Below are 13,494 nucleotides of genomic sequence, written 5' to 3' on the forward strand. Positions count from 1 at the left end.
CTGAAGCTTGGGACAGTGTAGGGTGGAAGTAGGGCCTCACTGTAAGAGGGAGTTAAAATCAAGTAAAATACAGAAAGATGAGCAAGAAAAGAAAGTTCAGAACTATATAAAGTTTCTGTATCAACAAGTAAGATAAGAGTGTAACTTCAGAAGTGGATAACAACCTCAGGGTCCCTACATCCAAATCTTCCAAGAAAATTATGAATAGTTCTCAAGCCATAGAAGCACTGAAAAGGGAATTTGAAGAGAAATTAGGAGAGATAGAAAGAAGATTTAGAGAGGTGGAGGAAAGAATAGAAACAGAAATGAGAGGGATACAGGACAGTGATGAGAAAAAATCAACAGCTTGAGAAGTCAAATGGAAAAGGATATACAAAAGCTCTCTGAAGAAAATTATTGCCTAAGAATTAGGATTGAACATATGGAAGCTAGTACCATTATGAGAACCCAAAACACAATAAAGTAAATCCAAATGACTAAAAAAAACCTAGAAGGCAATATGAAATATCTCCTTATAAAAACAGCTGACCTGGAAAATAGATCCAGGATAGATAATTTGAAAATCATTGTATTACCTGAAAACAATGAACAAATTAAGAGTTTAGACAGCATCTTCCAAGAGATTGTCAGAGAAAACTGCCCTGATATTTTAGAAAAAGAAGGTAAAATAGAAATTAAAAGAATTCACCAATCACCTCCAGAAAGAAATCCCTAAAGGAAAACCTCCAGGTATATACTAGCCAAATTCCAGACATCCCAAGTCAGGGAGAGCTCCAATACAGTTAAAGCAAGATCTAGCAGCATCTCCATTAAAGGACCTGAGGGAATGGAATATGATATTCCAGAGGGCAAAGGAACTTGGACTATAGCCAAGATTCATGTACCCAGCAAAACTAAGTATAATCTTTCAGAGGAAAAATGAGACTTCAGTGAAAAAGAGGACTTTCAGGCATTTTTGATGAAAAGAACTGAACTGAATAGACAATTGGACTTTCAAATAAAGGACCCTGGAGAAGCATAAAAAGGTAAACAGGAAAAATAAATCAGGAGGGATATTTAAAGATTAAACTCTCTGCATTCCTACATGGAAAGATAATATTTCTAACTCATGAGAACTTTCTCAGTATTAGAGTGGCTGAAAGGAATACACTTAGAGGAAACAGGTGTGAATTGAATATGAGAGGATATCAGTAAAGAACTTTTTTTTTTTTTTTGTTTATCCTTGTTCTTTGTGGGCAAGTTGGTAGGGTGTCTTATGTTTGGGGCCAGATGTGGGCTCAGGACTTCCTGGGTCCAGGGCTGGTGCTTTGTCCACTGTGCCACCTAGCTAACCCATGATGACATCTTTAAAATAGGGTTGAGGGGTAAACAAAATGCACTGGGGAAGGGGGATGGAATGAGGTAGATTTGGAAGAGGTGGGTTACATGAAAGAAACAAGAAAAAAGCTTATAGAGGGGCGGAGAAGAAGGGGAAGGAATGGGGGAATGAGTGAATCTTACTATCATCAGAATTGGAACAAAGAGGGAAAAAGACACATATTCAAGTGGGTAGAGTAATATATATTTTGCCCTAAGGGAAAATGGTAGGGGAAGGAGATGGGGGAAGGCAAGGGAAGGAGGGAAGGGCAGATTAGGGGAGGGAGCAGTAATAAGCAAAACACTTTCAAGGAAAGTGAAGATGTTCTGCATAACTGCATATGAATGACATATATTGAATTGCTTGATTTTATAGGGAGGGTTGAGGAGGGAAGGAGGAAGAAAAATTTAGAACACAGAATTAACTCAAAGGTGTTAATGTCATCAGAGTGGGATCAAGGAGGGAATAACATACATACCCAATTGGGAGGAGTAATCTATTTAACCCTACAGGAAAGTAGTAGGCAAATAGGATAATGAGGGAAGGAAGGGTGAAAGAAGGAAGGGCAGAGCAGGGGTGGGGTCAGTCAGAATTAAAACACTCTTGAGGAAGAATAGGGTAAAAGAAGATAGAAAATAGAGTAAATATCATGGTAAGGGAATAGGATGGAGGAATGGAGGAAAATATTTATGATGACTGACTATAATGGCAACATCTGTGGTATCTACTCTGCTAGGCTATTGTGAAGAAAATTCTTTGAGAAGTTTAAGGTACTATATAAAAGTTATGATGAACAGGATCCTATCAGAAAAATCTGGAAAGACATACATGAATTGAAGCAGAGTGAAATGTACTGTAAACAAAATAACAGCAATAGTGTAAGATGATCTGCTGGGGAGCACATGGTTATTTTCAGCAAGGCAATGATCCAATATGACTCTGAAGGACTTATGAAAATTGCAGTTGAAGGGGTGGAGCCAAGATGGTGGAGAGGAAGCAGCAAGCTGCCTGAGCTCTCCTTCTGTTCCCTGAAAAATAACATTAAATCAAGCCTCTGGACGATAATTTAGAAGACTACAGAGATAATTTAGAAGACTTCAGGATAAGGTCTGTCTAACTCAGGAAAAAGGGAGGCCCAGCACAGGGAAGCCCAGCACAGAGGCGGTCAGGCCAAGTCAGCAGGAGCTGCAGGCCACAGCCTAACAACTGAGGCCCCTGGAACCTGGCTCAAAAATCTGGTGGCCAAGAAGGACAATGGAAAAACCTACCTGCACCGGCCAGGAGGGCAGGCTGCCTGTGGGGTTGTGAGCAGGACAGACCGGATCTGGCGCCTGGCTGAGTGTACCCAGACAGGAAGTGGTGCAGGGGGGGTGAACTACACACACTATAAAGGCCTCAGAGTAAAAAGCCGGTCAGATAGCACCTATCCCCCTGCACAAGAACCCCAAAACAGGGACCCTGGTGCCCCCAGAGCAGACCTCAACTTAAAGAATAAATAAATAAGCTGCAATAATGAGTAAGAAGCAAAAAAGAGAACTCTCCATTGAAAGCTTCTGTATCAATAGGGAAGAAGCCAACACAAACTCAGATGAGGACAATACCCTCAAATTGCGTACATGTGAAGCCTCCTGAGGGAAGGTCAATTGGACTCAAGAACAAAAAGCCTTCCTGGAAGAGCTCAAAAATGATTTCAAAAATCAATTGAGAGAGGTAGAAGAAAAAATGGGGAGAGAAATGAAAGGAAAACAAGAAAACTATGAAAAAAGAATCAGTAGTTTGGAAAAGGAAGCACAAAGATTGACTGGCCAAATGGAAAAAAAAGTGCATAATTTCACTGAAGAAAACAATGCCTTAAAAAATTCATTGGGCCAAATGTAAAAAAAGGTGCATAATCTTATTGAAGAAAACAATGCCTTAAAAAATTCATCTGGCCAAATGGAAAAAAAAAAAGGTGCATAATCTTACTGAAGAAAACAATGCCTTAAAAATTAAAATTGGACAGTTGGAAGATAAGGAATCCATGAGACACCAGGAATCAGTCAAGCAGAATCAAAAGAATGAAAAAATTAGAAGAAAATGTGAAATACCTCACTGGAAAGACAACTGATCTGGAAAACAGATCGAGGAGAGACAATTTGAGAATCATTGGACTACCTGAAAGCCATGACCCGAAAAAGAATCTAGACACCATTTTCCAGGAAATTATTAAGGAGAACTGCCCTGATATCATAGAAGCAGAGGATAAAATCATCATTGAAAAAATCCACCGATCACCTCCTGAAAGAGACCCCAAAAGGAAAACTCCAAGGAATATTATAGCCAAATTCCAGAATTATCAGGTGAAGGAGAAAATACTCCAAGCAGCCAGAAAGAAGCAATTTAAATATCCTGACTCACAATTTAAATATCCTGTGGCTCACAGTCAGGATTGCTCAGGACCTGGCAGCTTCAACATTAAAGGACTGGAAGGATATAAATATAAATGGTCTTTGATGTTATGATACAAAAAAAAAATGAAGGGGTCAAAAAGGGAGTCTATGGGGAGGAGAGGAAAGGGGAGATGGAATAGGATGAATTATATCATATGAAGAGGTGAAAAAAAACCTATTTCAATAGAGGGAAAGAAAGGAGGGGTGAACATTGTTTCAACCCTACTCTCATTAGATTTGTTTCAAAGAGGGAAGAACATATACATTCATTGGGATAAAGAAACTTAACTCATTCTTTAGGGAAGGAAAGCAGGAAGGGAAAGTGGGGGACTGATAGAAGGGAGGACAAAAGCAAGGGAGAAAAGGGTAAAGAAAAGGGAGGGGGGTGATAAAAAGGGAGGGCAGATTGGGGGAGGCAGGGTAAGAAGTAAAATGTCGGTGAGGAGGAATAGGGTGAAAGTAGGGGGGAAAAGTACAAAGGGGGTAAATAGAATGGAGGGGAATAGACAGTCAGTAATAATAACTGTGAATGTGAATGGGATGAGCTCACCTATAAAACGGAAGCAAATTGCAGAGTGGATTAAAAACCAGAATCCTACAATATGCTGTTTACAAGAAACACATTTGAAGCAGAGAGATACACACAGAATAAAGGTAAAATGCTGGAGCAGAATATATTATGCTTCAGCTAAAGTAAAAAAAGCAGGGGTAGTAATCCTTATCTCAGACAAAGTGCAGGCAAAAATAGATCTCATCAAAAGAGATAAGGAAGGAAATTACATCTTGCTAAAAGGTACTATAGATAATGAAGTAATATCAATATTAAATATGTATGCGCCAAGTGGTATAGCATCCAAGTTCTTAGAGGAGAAGTTAAATGAATTACAAGAGGAATTAGACAGTAATATTATACTAGTGGGGGATCTGAATCTCCCACTCTAAGAATTAGATAAATCTAGCTGAAAAATAAATAAGAAAGAAGTGAAAGAGGTGAATAGATTACTAGAAAAGTTAGACATGATAGATGTCTGGAGAAAATAAAATGGGGATATAAAGGAATATACCTTTTTTCAGCAGTACATGGCACATTCTCAAAAATTGACGATTTATTAGGGCACAAAAACATTATAGTCAAATGTAGAAAGGCAGAAATAGTAAATGCATCCTTTTCAGATCATGATGCAATAAAAATTACATGTAAGAAAGAGCCATGGAAAAGTAGAATGAAAATCTATTGGAAACTAAATAATTTCATTCTAAAGAATGAATGGGCCAAACAACAAATAATAGAAACAATCAGTAACTATATGCAAGAGAATGACAACAATGAAACAACATACCAAAATCTATGGGATGCAGCCAAAGCAGTGCTTAGGGGAAAATTTATAGCTCTAAATGCTTGCATGAATAAAAAAGAGAAAGAGGAGATTAATGAATTGGGCATGAAACTTAAGAAACTAGAAAAAGAACAAATTAGAAATCCCCAGTTAGATACTACATTAGAGATCCTGAGAATTAAAGGAGAAATTAATAAGACTGAAAGCAAAAAAAAAAAACTATAGAATTAATCAATAAAACTAAGAGCTGGTTTTATGAAAAAACAATAAAATAGAAATAATATTGGTTAATTTGATTTAAAAAAAGAAAGAAGAAAACCAAATTACCAGTATCAAAAATGAAAAGGTTGATGTTACCACCAGTGAAGTGGAAATTTAATCAATAATTAGGAATTATTTTGCCTAACTGTATGCCAATAAATTTGACAATCTAAATGAAATGGATGAATATTTACAAAAATACAAACTGCCCAGGATAACTGAAGAGGAAAGAAAATCCTTTAATAAACCCATATTAGAAAAAGAAATTGAACAAGCCATTAATGAACTCCCTAAGAAAAAATCCCCAGGGCCATGTGGGATTTACAGGTGAATTTTACCAAACATTTAAAGAACAATTAATTCCAATATTTTACAAATTATTTGGAAAAATAGGTGAAGAAGGAGTTCTACCAAATTCGTATTATGCCACAAATATGGTGGTGATACCAAATCCAGGCAAAGCAAAAACAGAAAAAGAAAATTATAGACCAATTTCCCTAATGAATATTGATGCTAAAATCTTAAATAAGATATTAGCAAGGAGATTACAGCAAGTGATCACCAGGATAATACACTATGACCAGGTGGGATTTCTACCAGGAATGGACTGGTTCAACATTAGGAAAACTATTAACATAATCAACCACATCAATAAGAAAAACAACCAAAATCATATGATTATTTCAATAGATGCAGAGAAAGCTTTTGACAAAATACAGCACCCATTCCTAATAAAAACACTTGAGAGTTTAGGAATAGGTGGAGCTTTCCTTAAAATAATAAACGGTATCTACCTAAAACCATCAGCAAGTATTATATGCAATGGAGATCAATTAGAGGCCCTCCCAATAAGATCAGGGGTGAAACAGGGATGTCCATTATCACCCCTATTATTTAATATTGTACTAGAAATGTTAGCTTTAGCAATCAGAGAAGAGAAAGGAATTAAAGGAATTAGAATAGGCAAGGAGGAAACAAAACTATCATTCTTTGCAGATGATATGATGGTATACTTAAAGAATCCTAGAGAATCAAATCAAAAATTACTTGAAACAATTAACAACTTTAGCAAAGTAGCAGGATATAAAATAAATCCACATAAATCATCAGCATTTCTATACATGACCAACAAAGTCCAGCAGCAAGAGATAGAAAAAGAAATTCCATTTAAAATAACGGTAGATAATATAAAATACTTGGGAGTCTACTTGCCAAGACAAACCCAGGAACTCTATGAACACAACTACCAAACACTCTTCACACAAATCAAATCAGATCTAAATAATTGGAAAGATATCAATTGCTCATGGATAGGCAGAGCTAATATAGTAAAAATGACAATACTACCTAAATTAATTTACTTATTCAGTGCCATACCAATCAGACTACCTAAAAATTATTTTATAGAGCTAAAAAAAGTAACAACAAAATTCATATGGAAAAACAAAAAATCAAGAAAATCCAGGGAAATAATGAAAAAAAAAATTCACAGGTAGGTAGGTTAGCAGTACCAAACTTGGAAATTTACTATAAAGTGGCAGTCATCAAAACTATCTGGTACTGGCTAAAAAATAGAGTAGTAGATCAATGGAATAGGCTAGGCACAGGAAATGCAGTAGTAAATGACACTAGTAATGTAGTGTTTGATAAAGGCAAAGACTCCAGCTTCTGGGATAGGAACTCAGTATTTGACAAAAACTGCTGGGAAAACTGGAAGATAGTATGGCAGAAATTAGGCATAGACCAACATCTTACACCTTATACTAAAATAAGATCAAAACAGATACATGATTTAGACATAAGAGGTGATACCATAGGAAAATTAGGAGAGAAAGGAATAGTCCACCTATCAGATCTTTGGAAAGGAAAACAGTTTATGACCAGACAAGAGATAGAATTTATTATAAAATGCAAAATGGATGATTTTGATTACATTAAATTTAAAAACATTGTACAAATAGAAGCAATGCATACAAAATTAGAAGGGAGGCAGAAAGCTGGGAAACAATTTTAATGGCCAGTACTTCTGATAAAGGCCTCATTTCTAAAATATATAGTGTGATTTTTAAAATCTAAATTGTGGTCCCCTTAAATTAGAAATTTCAGCACCATTCTTTGGGCATTAAGCATTTATTAAAGCATATAAGAATTCACAAGGAGTTCAGAAAGTTAAGAAAAGGCCTATCTTCCATAGAGTTCCAGCCTGGATGGGTTCTTCCTCAAGTCCTCCTCCACAAGCCTGCTTCATTCAGAAATTCTCTCCAGCAAACTGATTGTGGAAGCTTTTTATAGGTCTGGAACAGACTGCATCAAGCTGATTGGTTGGTGTCATCCAAATCTATTGGTTCTGAAGGGGTTCTCAAGGTGTGATTACAATCCAGTTAACTTGAAGTAGGCTAATCAGCAGTTAATCACTCCCACTTGAATCAATCAGTCTAGATTAATCTCCAGGTGTGTCTTTGAGTATCTGCTAAATCCCATTATTTCATCACAATAGGGAACTAAATCAAATTTATAAGCATCCAAGTCATTCCCCAATTGAGAAATGGTCAAAGGATATGAACAGGTTTCTGATGAAGAAACCAAAGCTATCTATTCCCATATGAAAAAATGCTCTAAATCTCTAATGATTAGAGAGATGCAAATTAAAACAACTCTGAGGTACCACCTGACACCTATCAGATTGGCTAAAATGACAAAAAAGGAAAATAATAAATGTTGGAGAAGCTGTGGGAAAATTGGAACACTATTGCATTGTTGGTGGAGCTGTGAACTGATCCAGCCATCCTGGAGAGCAATTTGGAATTATGCCCAAAGGGTGATAAAGCTGTGCATACCCTTTGACCCAGCAATACCACTTTTAGGTCTTTTGCCCAAAGAAATTATGGAAAGGGGAAAGGGGAAAGGGACCCACATGTACAAAAATATTTATAGCTGCTCTTTATGTGGTGGCAAGGAATTGGAAGTTGAGGGGATGCCCATCAATTGGGGAATGGCTGGACAAGTTGTGGTATATGAATGTAATAGAATACGATTCTGCTATAAGAAATGATGAGCAGGAGGAGTTCAGAGAAACCTGGAGGGTCTTGGGTGGGCTGATGATGAGTGAGATGAGCAGAACCAGAAGAACATTGTACACAGTATCATCAACATTGTGTGTTGACCTAAGGCAGTCATAAATAATTCAAGAACTCTGGATCCAGAGTCAGGATAACAGAAGATTTAGCATCTTCTACATTAAAGTATCAGAGAGGTTGGAATGTATTATTTTGGAGGGCAAAAGAACTGGGTTTACAACAAAGAATCACCTATCCAGGGAAACTGTGTATAATATTTCAGGGGAAAAATGACATTCAATGAAAAAATCGGACTTCCCGGCATTATTGATGGAAAGACCAAAGCTGAATAGAAAATTTGACTTTCAAATACAAGTCTCAAGAGAAGCATAAAAAGGTAAATAGGAAAAGAAAATCATAAAGTATTTAAAAAAGGTAAACTCTTTACATTTCAACATGATAAGATGATACTTATAATGCCTAAGAACTTTCTCATTGGTAGGGCTGTTGGGAGGTGTATAGATAGAGGACACAGGTATGAGTTGAACTTGAAATGATAATGTCTAAAAAATGCAATTAAGGAGTGAGGGAGGAATACACTTGAAGAAAGAGAGAGAGGTTTAATGGGATAAATTATCTCAAGTAAGATACAAAAGAAAATGCTTACACAGGAGAGCCAAAGATGGGGGGCGGGTGAAGGGGAGTAAGTGAACCTTACTCTCTTCAGAACTGGTTCAGAGGCTCAATAGCATGCATACTCAATTGGGTATAGAAATATATCTTAACCTGAAAGAAAGTAGGAGGGGAGTGGGTGAAATAAGGAAGGACAGATTTGGGGATGGAGTAGTCAGAAGCAAAACACTTTTGAGGAAAGACAGAGTGAAAGAAGAAAGAGAACATAATAAATGGGGTATAGGATATAGGGAAATAGAGTTAGTAATAGTAAGTGTTAAAAAATGAAGAAACTTTTTTTGATAAAGCCTTCATTTCCAATCATATGGAGAACCGACTTAATTTAAAGATCCTTTCCCCAATTGATAAAAGATCAAAAGATATGAAGAGTTTTCAGATAATGTAATCAAAGCTATCTAAAGCCATATGTAAAAGAAGGCTCTAACTCACTGTTAATCGGAGAGTTGAAAAGAAATAAATACTAGGAGACTACTTCATACCTATTATGTTGGCTAATAGAACAGAAGAGGAAAAATATAAATCATGGAGGGGATGTGGGAAAATGAGGCATTAACATAATGTTGGTGGAGTTGTAAACTGATTCAACCATTTTGTTTATAACCAAAGGGTTATAAAACCTTGCATCCTCTTTGACCTAACATTACCACCACTAGGTCTATATCCAAAAAGTGATAAAAAGCATAAACGACAACAAAAACTATTTGTACACAAATATATTGCATCTCTTTTTCTGGTGGCAAAGAATTGGAAATTGAGGGTATGCCCATCAATTGAGGAATAGCTGAACAAATTGAACAAGCATGATTATGATGTATTACTATTATGCAATAAGAAATGATGAGCAGGGGAGGCTAGGTGGTGCAGTGGATAAAGCACCAGCCCTGGATTCAGGAGTTCCTGAATTCAAATCTGGTCTCAGACACTTGACACTTACTAGCTGTGTGACCTTGGGCAAGTCACTTAAGCCCCGTTGCCCTGCCAACAACAACAAAAAAAAGATGAGCAGGGTGCTCTCAGAAAAACCTGGAAAGCTTTACATGAGCTGATGCAAAGTGAAATGTATGGTGTACAAAGTAACTGCAATGTTATGGGATGATCAACTGTGAATGACTTAACTATGCAATGAATCCATGAAAACTTTGAAGGACTTATGATGAAGAATCTTATCCATCCCCAGAGGAAAAACTGTCTCAATACAGATTGAAGCATATTTTTTCTTGATTTTTCTTGAGTTTTTTTTGTTTTCTTTTATAGTATGATTAGTATGGAAATGTTTTGTATGAGTACACATCTATAATATACATTTATTTGCTTGCTTTCTCAAAATTGGGGGTGGGTAGGGAGGAAGGAAGAAATTTTGGAACACAAAATTTTAAAAATAGATGTCAAAATTGTTTTTATGTAATTGGGGAAAATAAAGCATTTAATTCAAAAAAATCCAAAATGGGGTCATGACGAGTTGGACATGGACACAACTAAAACAACTGATCAACCAAAAAAAAAACAAACAAAAAACAAAGATAGGTAGTACAGGAAAGGATTTTCAAATCATATAGGCTAATTTCCTTATTTTAAAGATACAGAAATTGACGACTGTTAACACTCTGACCCAGGTGAAAGAGTCTACTGTGAACACTGAGGAGGAAATGTATATCAAAGAAGGAGGGGGTACAGTTTTCCTGTCATTCAGTCAACATTTATGAGATATTTACTCTCTGTTTCAGGCACTACCCTTGTCCTAGTGACAATAAAAAGACAAAAACAGAAATAATAACTCCCCATATATGTTATTGGGGTTCACAGATGAATAAAAGCAAAATACATTCAATGGTGAAAAGCCTTGGAAAAAATGGATAGAATAAGAAAAGTATTGTGTAGAAGTCAAGATTGAGTTAAGCCTTGAATAAAATTATGCATGAAAAAGGCAGAAGTAAGGAAGGAGTTGGTTAGGTATCACCAAATTTAAAAAACTACTTGAGTAAAAGTTTTGCTTATGTCAAACCCTAACTATAGGTAGAGACAATTTGGAGTCTTCCCTAGGGCTTAGTCTTTCCATCAATAAAACAAGTGTTGGACAGCTATCTAAGATGCCTTACTGTTTTTAGCATGCTATATTGTACGAATAAATGTGAAACCTGAAGTCTTTCTTTCTATAATCCTCATAGGCTTTACAAAGTGAAAAACTGTACTGTTGTTAACATAGCATAACAAAATCTTGTTTTAAAGCAAGCCAACAATTATGTTAGCCTTGAATATAGTACATACTTCACTCCTATGGCTAGCCCTGCCCTTTATCCAATTTAATTATGTCCCATATGGGGAAGCCTGTGAATACTTTTTCTTAATAACAACAACAACAAAAATCCTAAATCCAGATGCATAAAACGTATATAAGTTCAGGGTGAAAAATATGTTGGCAGGAAGCTAATGAATTTAAAAAGAAAGTGTAATTGCTGTGATTTAATTTTTAAAAAAATCCTTAATTAGTTATGTTGAAAAAAAATGTTATGCCTGCCTGACAAAAAGGGTCTTCCTGATAATTTGTTTTTGTGACTTCTGTTGCAATGAATAGCACAGCTAGTCTGTTTGAAAGAGTAGATACCATGGCATATGTCCATAGGTCTCTCTTTGCTTCTGGAAAGGTGTAAACTAGTGTGTAGCAACATAAACATTCTCTTTTGCCATTATATGGTTGTCCTTGTTATTTATTTGTTCTAGTGAAGGCTAAATAGGATTCCTTTGAACATGCTTATTAAATTTGTTTATTAAATGTTTCTAAAGTAAATAATTCAATTGATTTTGCCTTAGGAAAGGATATCCTGATATGTCTCAGGTTACTGCAATCATTAGGGTCTTTTTTGGTAAATCTTTTGATTCCCTTAGATGTGTCAGTTATTTCAATTTTAAAAATAATAGCTAAAACACCAACAGATCTTAATGTTTATTTTGTAATTCCAATATATATCACACATATATGTACATAGCATATTGATATTATACATCAGATAAATACATGTTTTGCTCAACTATATTCTAGTGATTCTAATATTGTTTGGGGTGTTATATTAAAGCTTTTCTCTTTAACTTCTAAAGTCCTTTACATCATAGTCCCAGATTGTGTGTATAAGCTTATTACTACATATTACTTCCCTTCCTGAGTCCTATGATTGACATAGATTGGCCTTGATAATCTCACAAAAGAACTCTATATCTAATCATTTTTGTCCACACAGGCTTTTCCCCATTCCTAGAATCCACTTACTCATCTCCTTGTTTCTTGTTCTGAACCTCCTGAAGCTCTTCACCCCATAGTTAATATAGTAAGTTTATTAGCAGTTAGTATAAGGTAACAATTGTATGAAATAAACTGCAAAAAAGGAACATAAAAGTCACTGACAAACTATCCCATAAATTAAAGGATTATAATAGTTACTTTCAAACTGTCTCATAAATTAGGGGAGCATAGGAACTACTGACAACTACCTCATAAATTAACAAAGGCCACATCCTGGCCTTATGAGCTAAACAAGGGGATGCCAGTTAGGACCTAATGTAATGACCCCTTGGCCTTCTTAACTACCCTTGGTGTGTAAGCTTCAGATAAATTCCAGACATGAGCAGTAAAACTAACAAAACACTGTTTTTACTTGTGGTATATATAACATGTATGTATTTATATATACATATGTGTATATATATATGTGTGTGTACACATATACAAACACATATATGTGTATGTATTGTGTAAACATATATAACTAAACAGTATATGCATGTATACTTATATATGTGTATATACATTATATGTATATATACAAGCAGACACACACATATAGACATACATAAATATATACACATAGATGTGATTGTATGTGTATATACATACATATATGCATATATAAATACACATACACATACATCTATACACACACACACAAATTATGGAAAACCTAAGGTAGTATTGAAAACTTTGAGATGATATTGATATGTTACTGAAATAAACCAAAATTGGAATGGAAAGGAGTTATTCTTTTTCTACTAATAGCTTATAATAATGGGACACCAAACTCTTCCCCTTTCAGTACCTTTTTATTTGCTATGGGTTGATTGCTCTCCAAGTGCTTCTAAGTCTGATCTGTGGTAACATGACATTCTATGCACCTCTCCCTCCCAATTCTCTTTACTGCTTACCTCCCTGTACCACTAAATTCTTGTCCCTAAGTTGTCTGCCTTGCAGTCTGCCTCTGTACTTTCTGCACCTAAATAAAGTGTGATTAAATCATTATGCCTTGTGTGCTGCCACCTTGGTCTTTCTCAACAAACATTCAAAGAACTAGGCATATTTGGCTTGAACCAATAGA

The sequence above is a fragment of the Dromiciops gliroides genome, chromosome 1, assembly GCF_019393635.1.
Source record: "Dromiciops gliroides isolate mDroGli1 chromosome 1, mDroGli1.pri, whole genome shotgun sequence".
Lineage (NCBI taxonomy): Eukaryota > Metazoa > Chordata > Mammalia > Microbiotheria > Microbiotheriidae > Dromiciops > Dromiciops gliroides.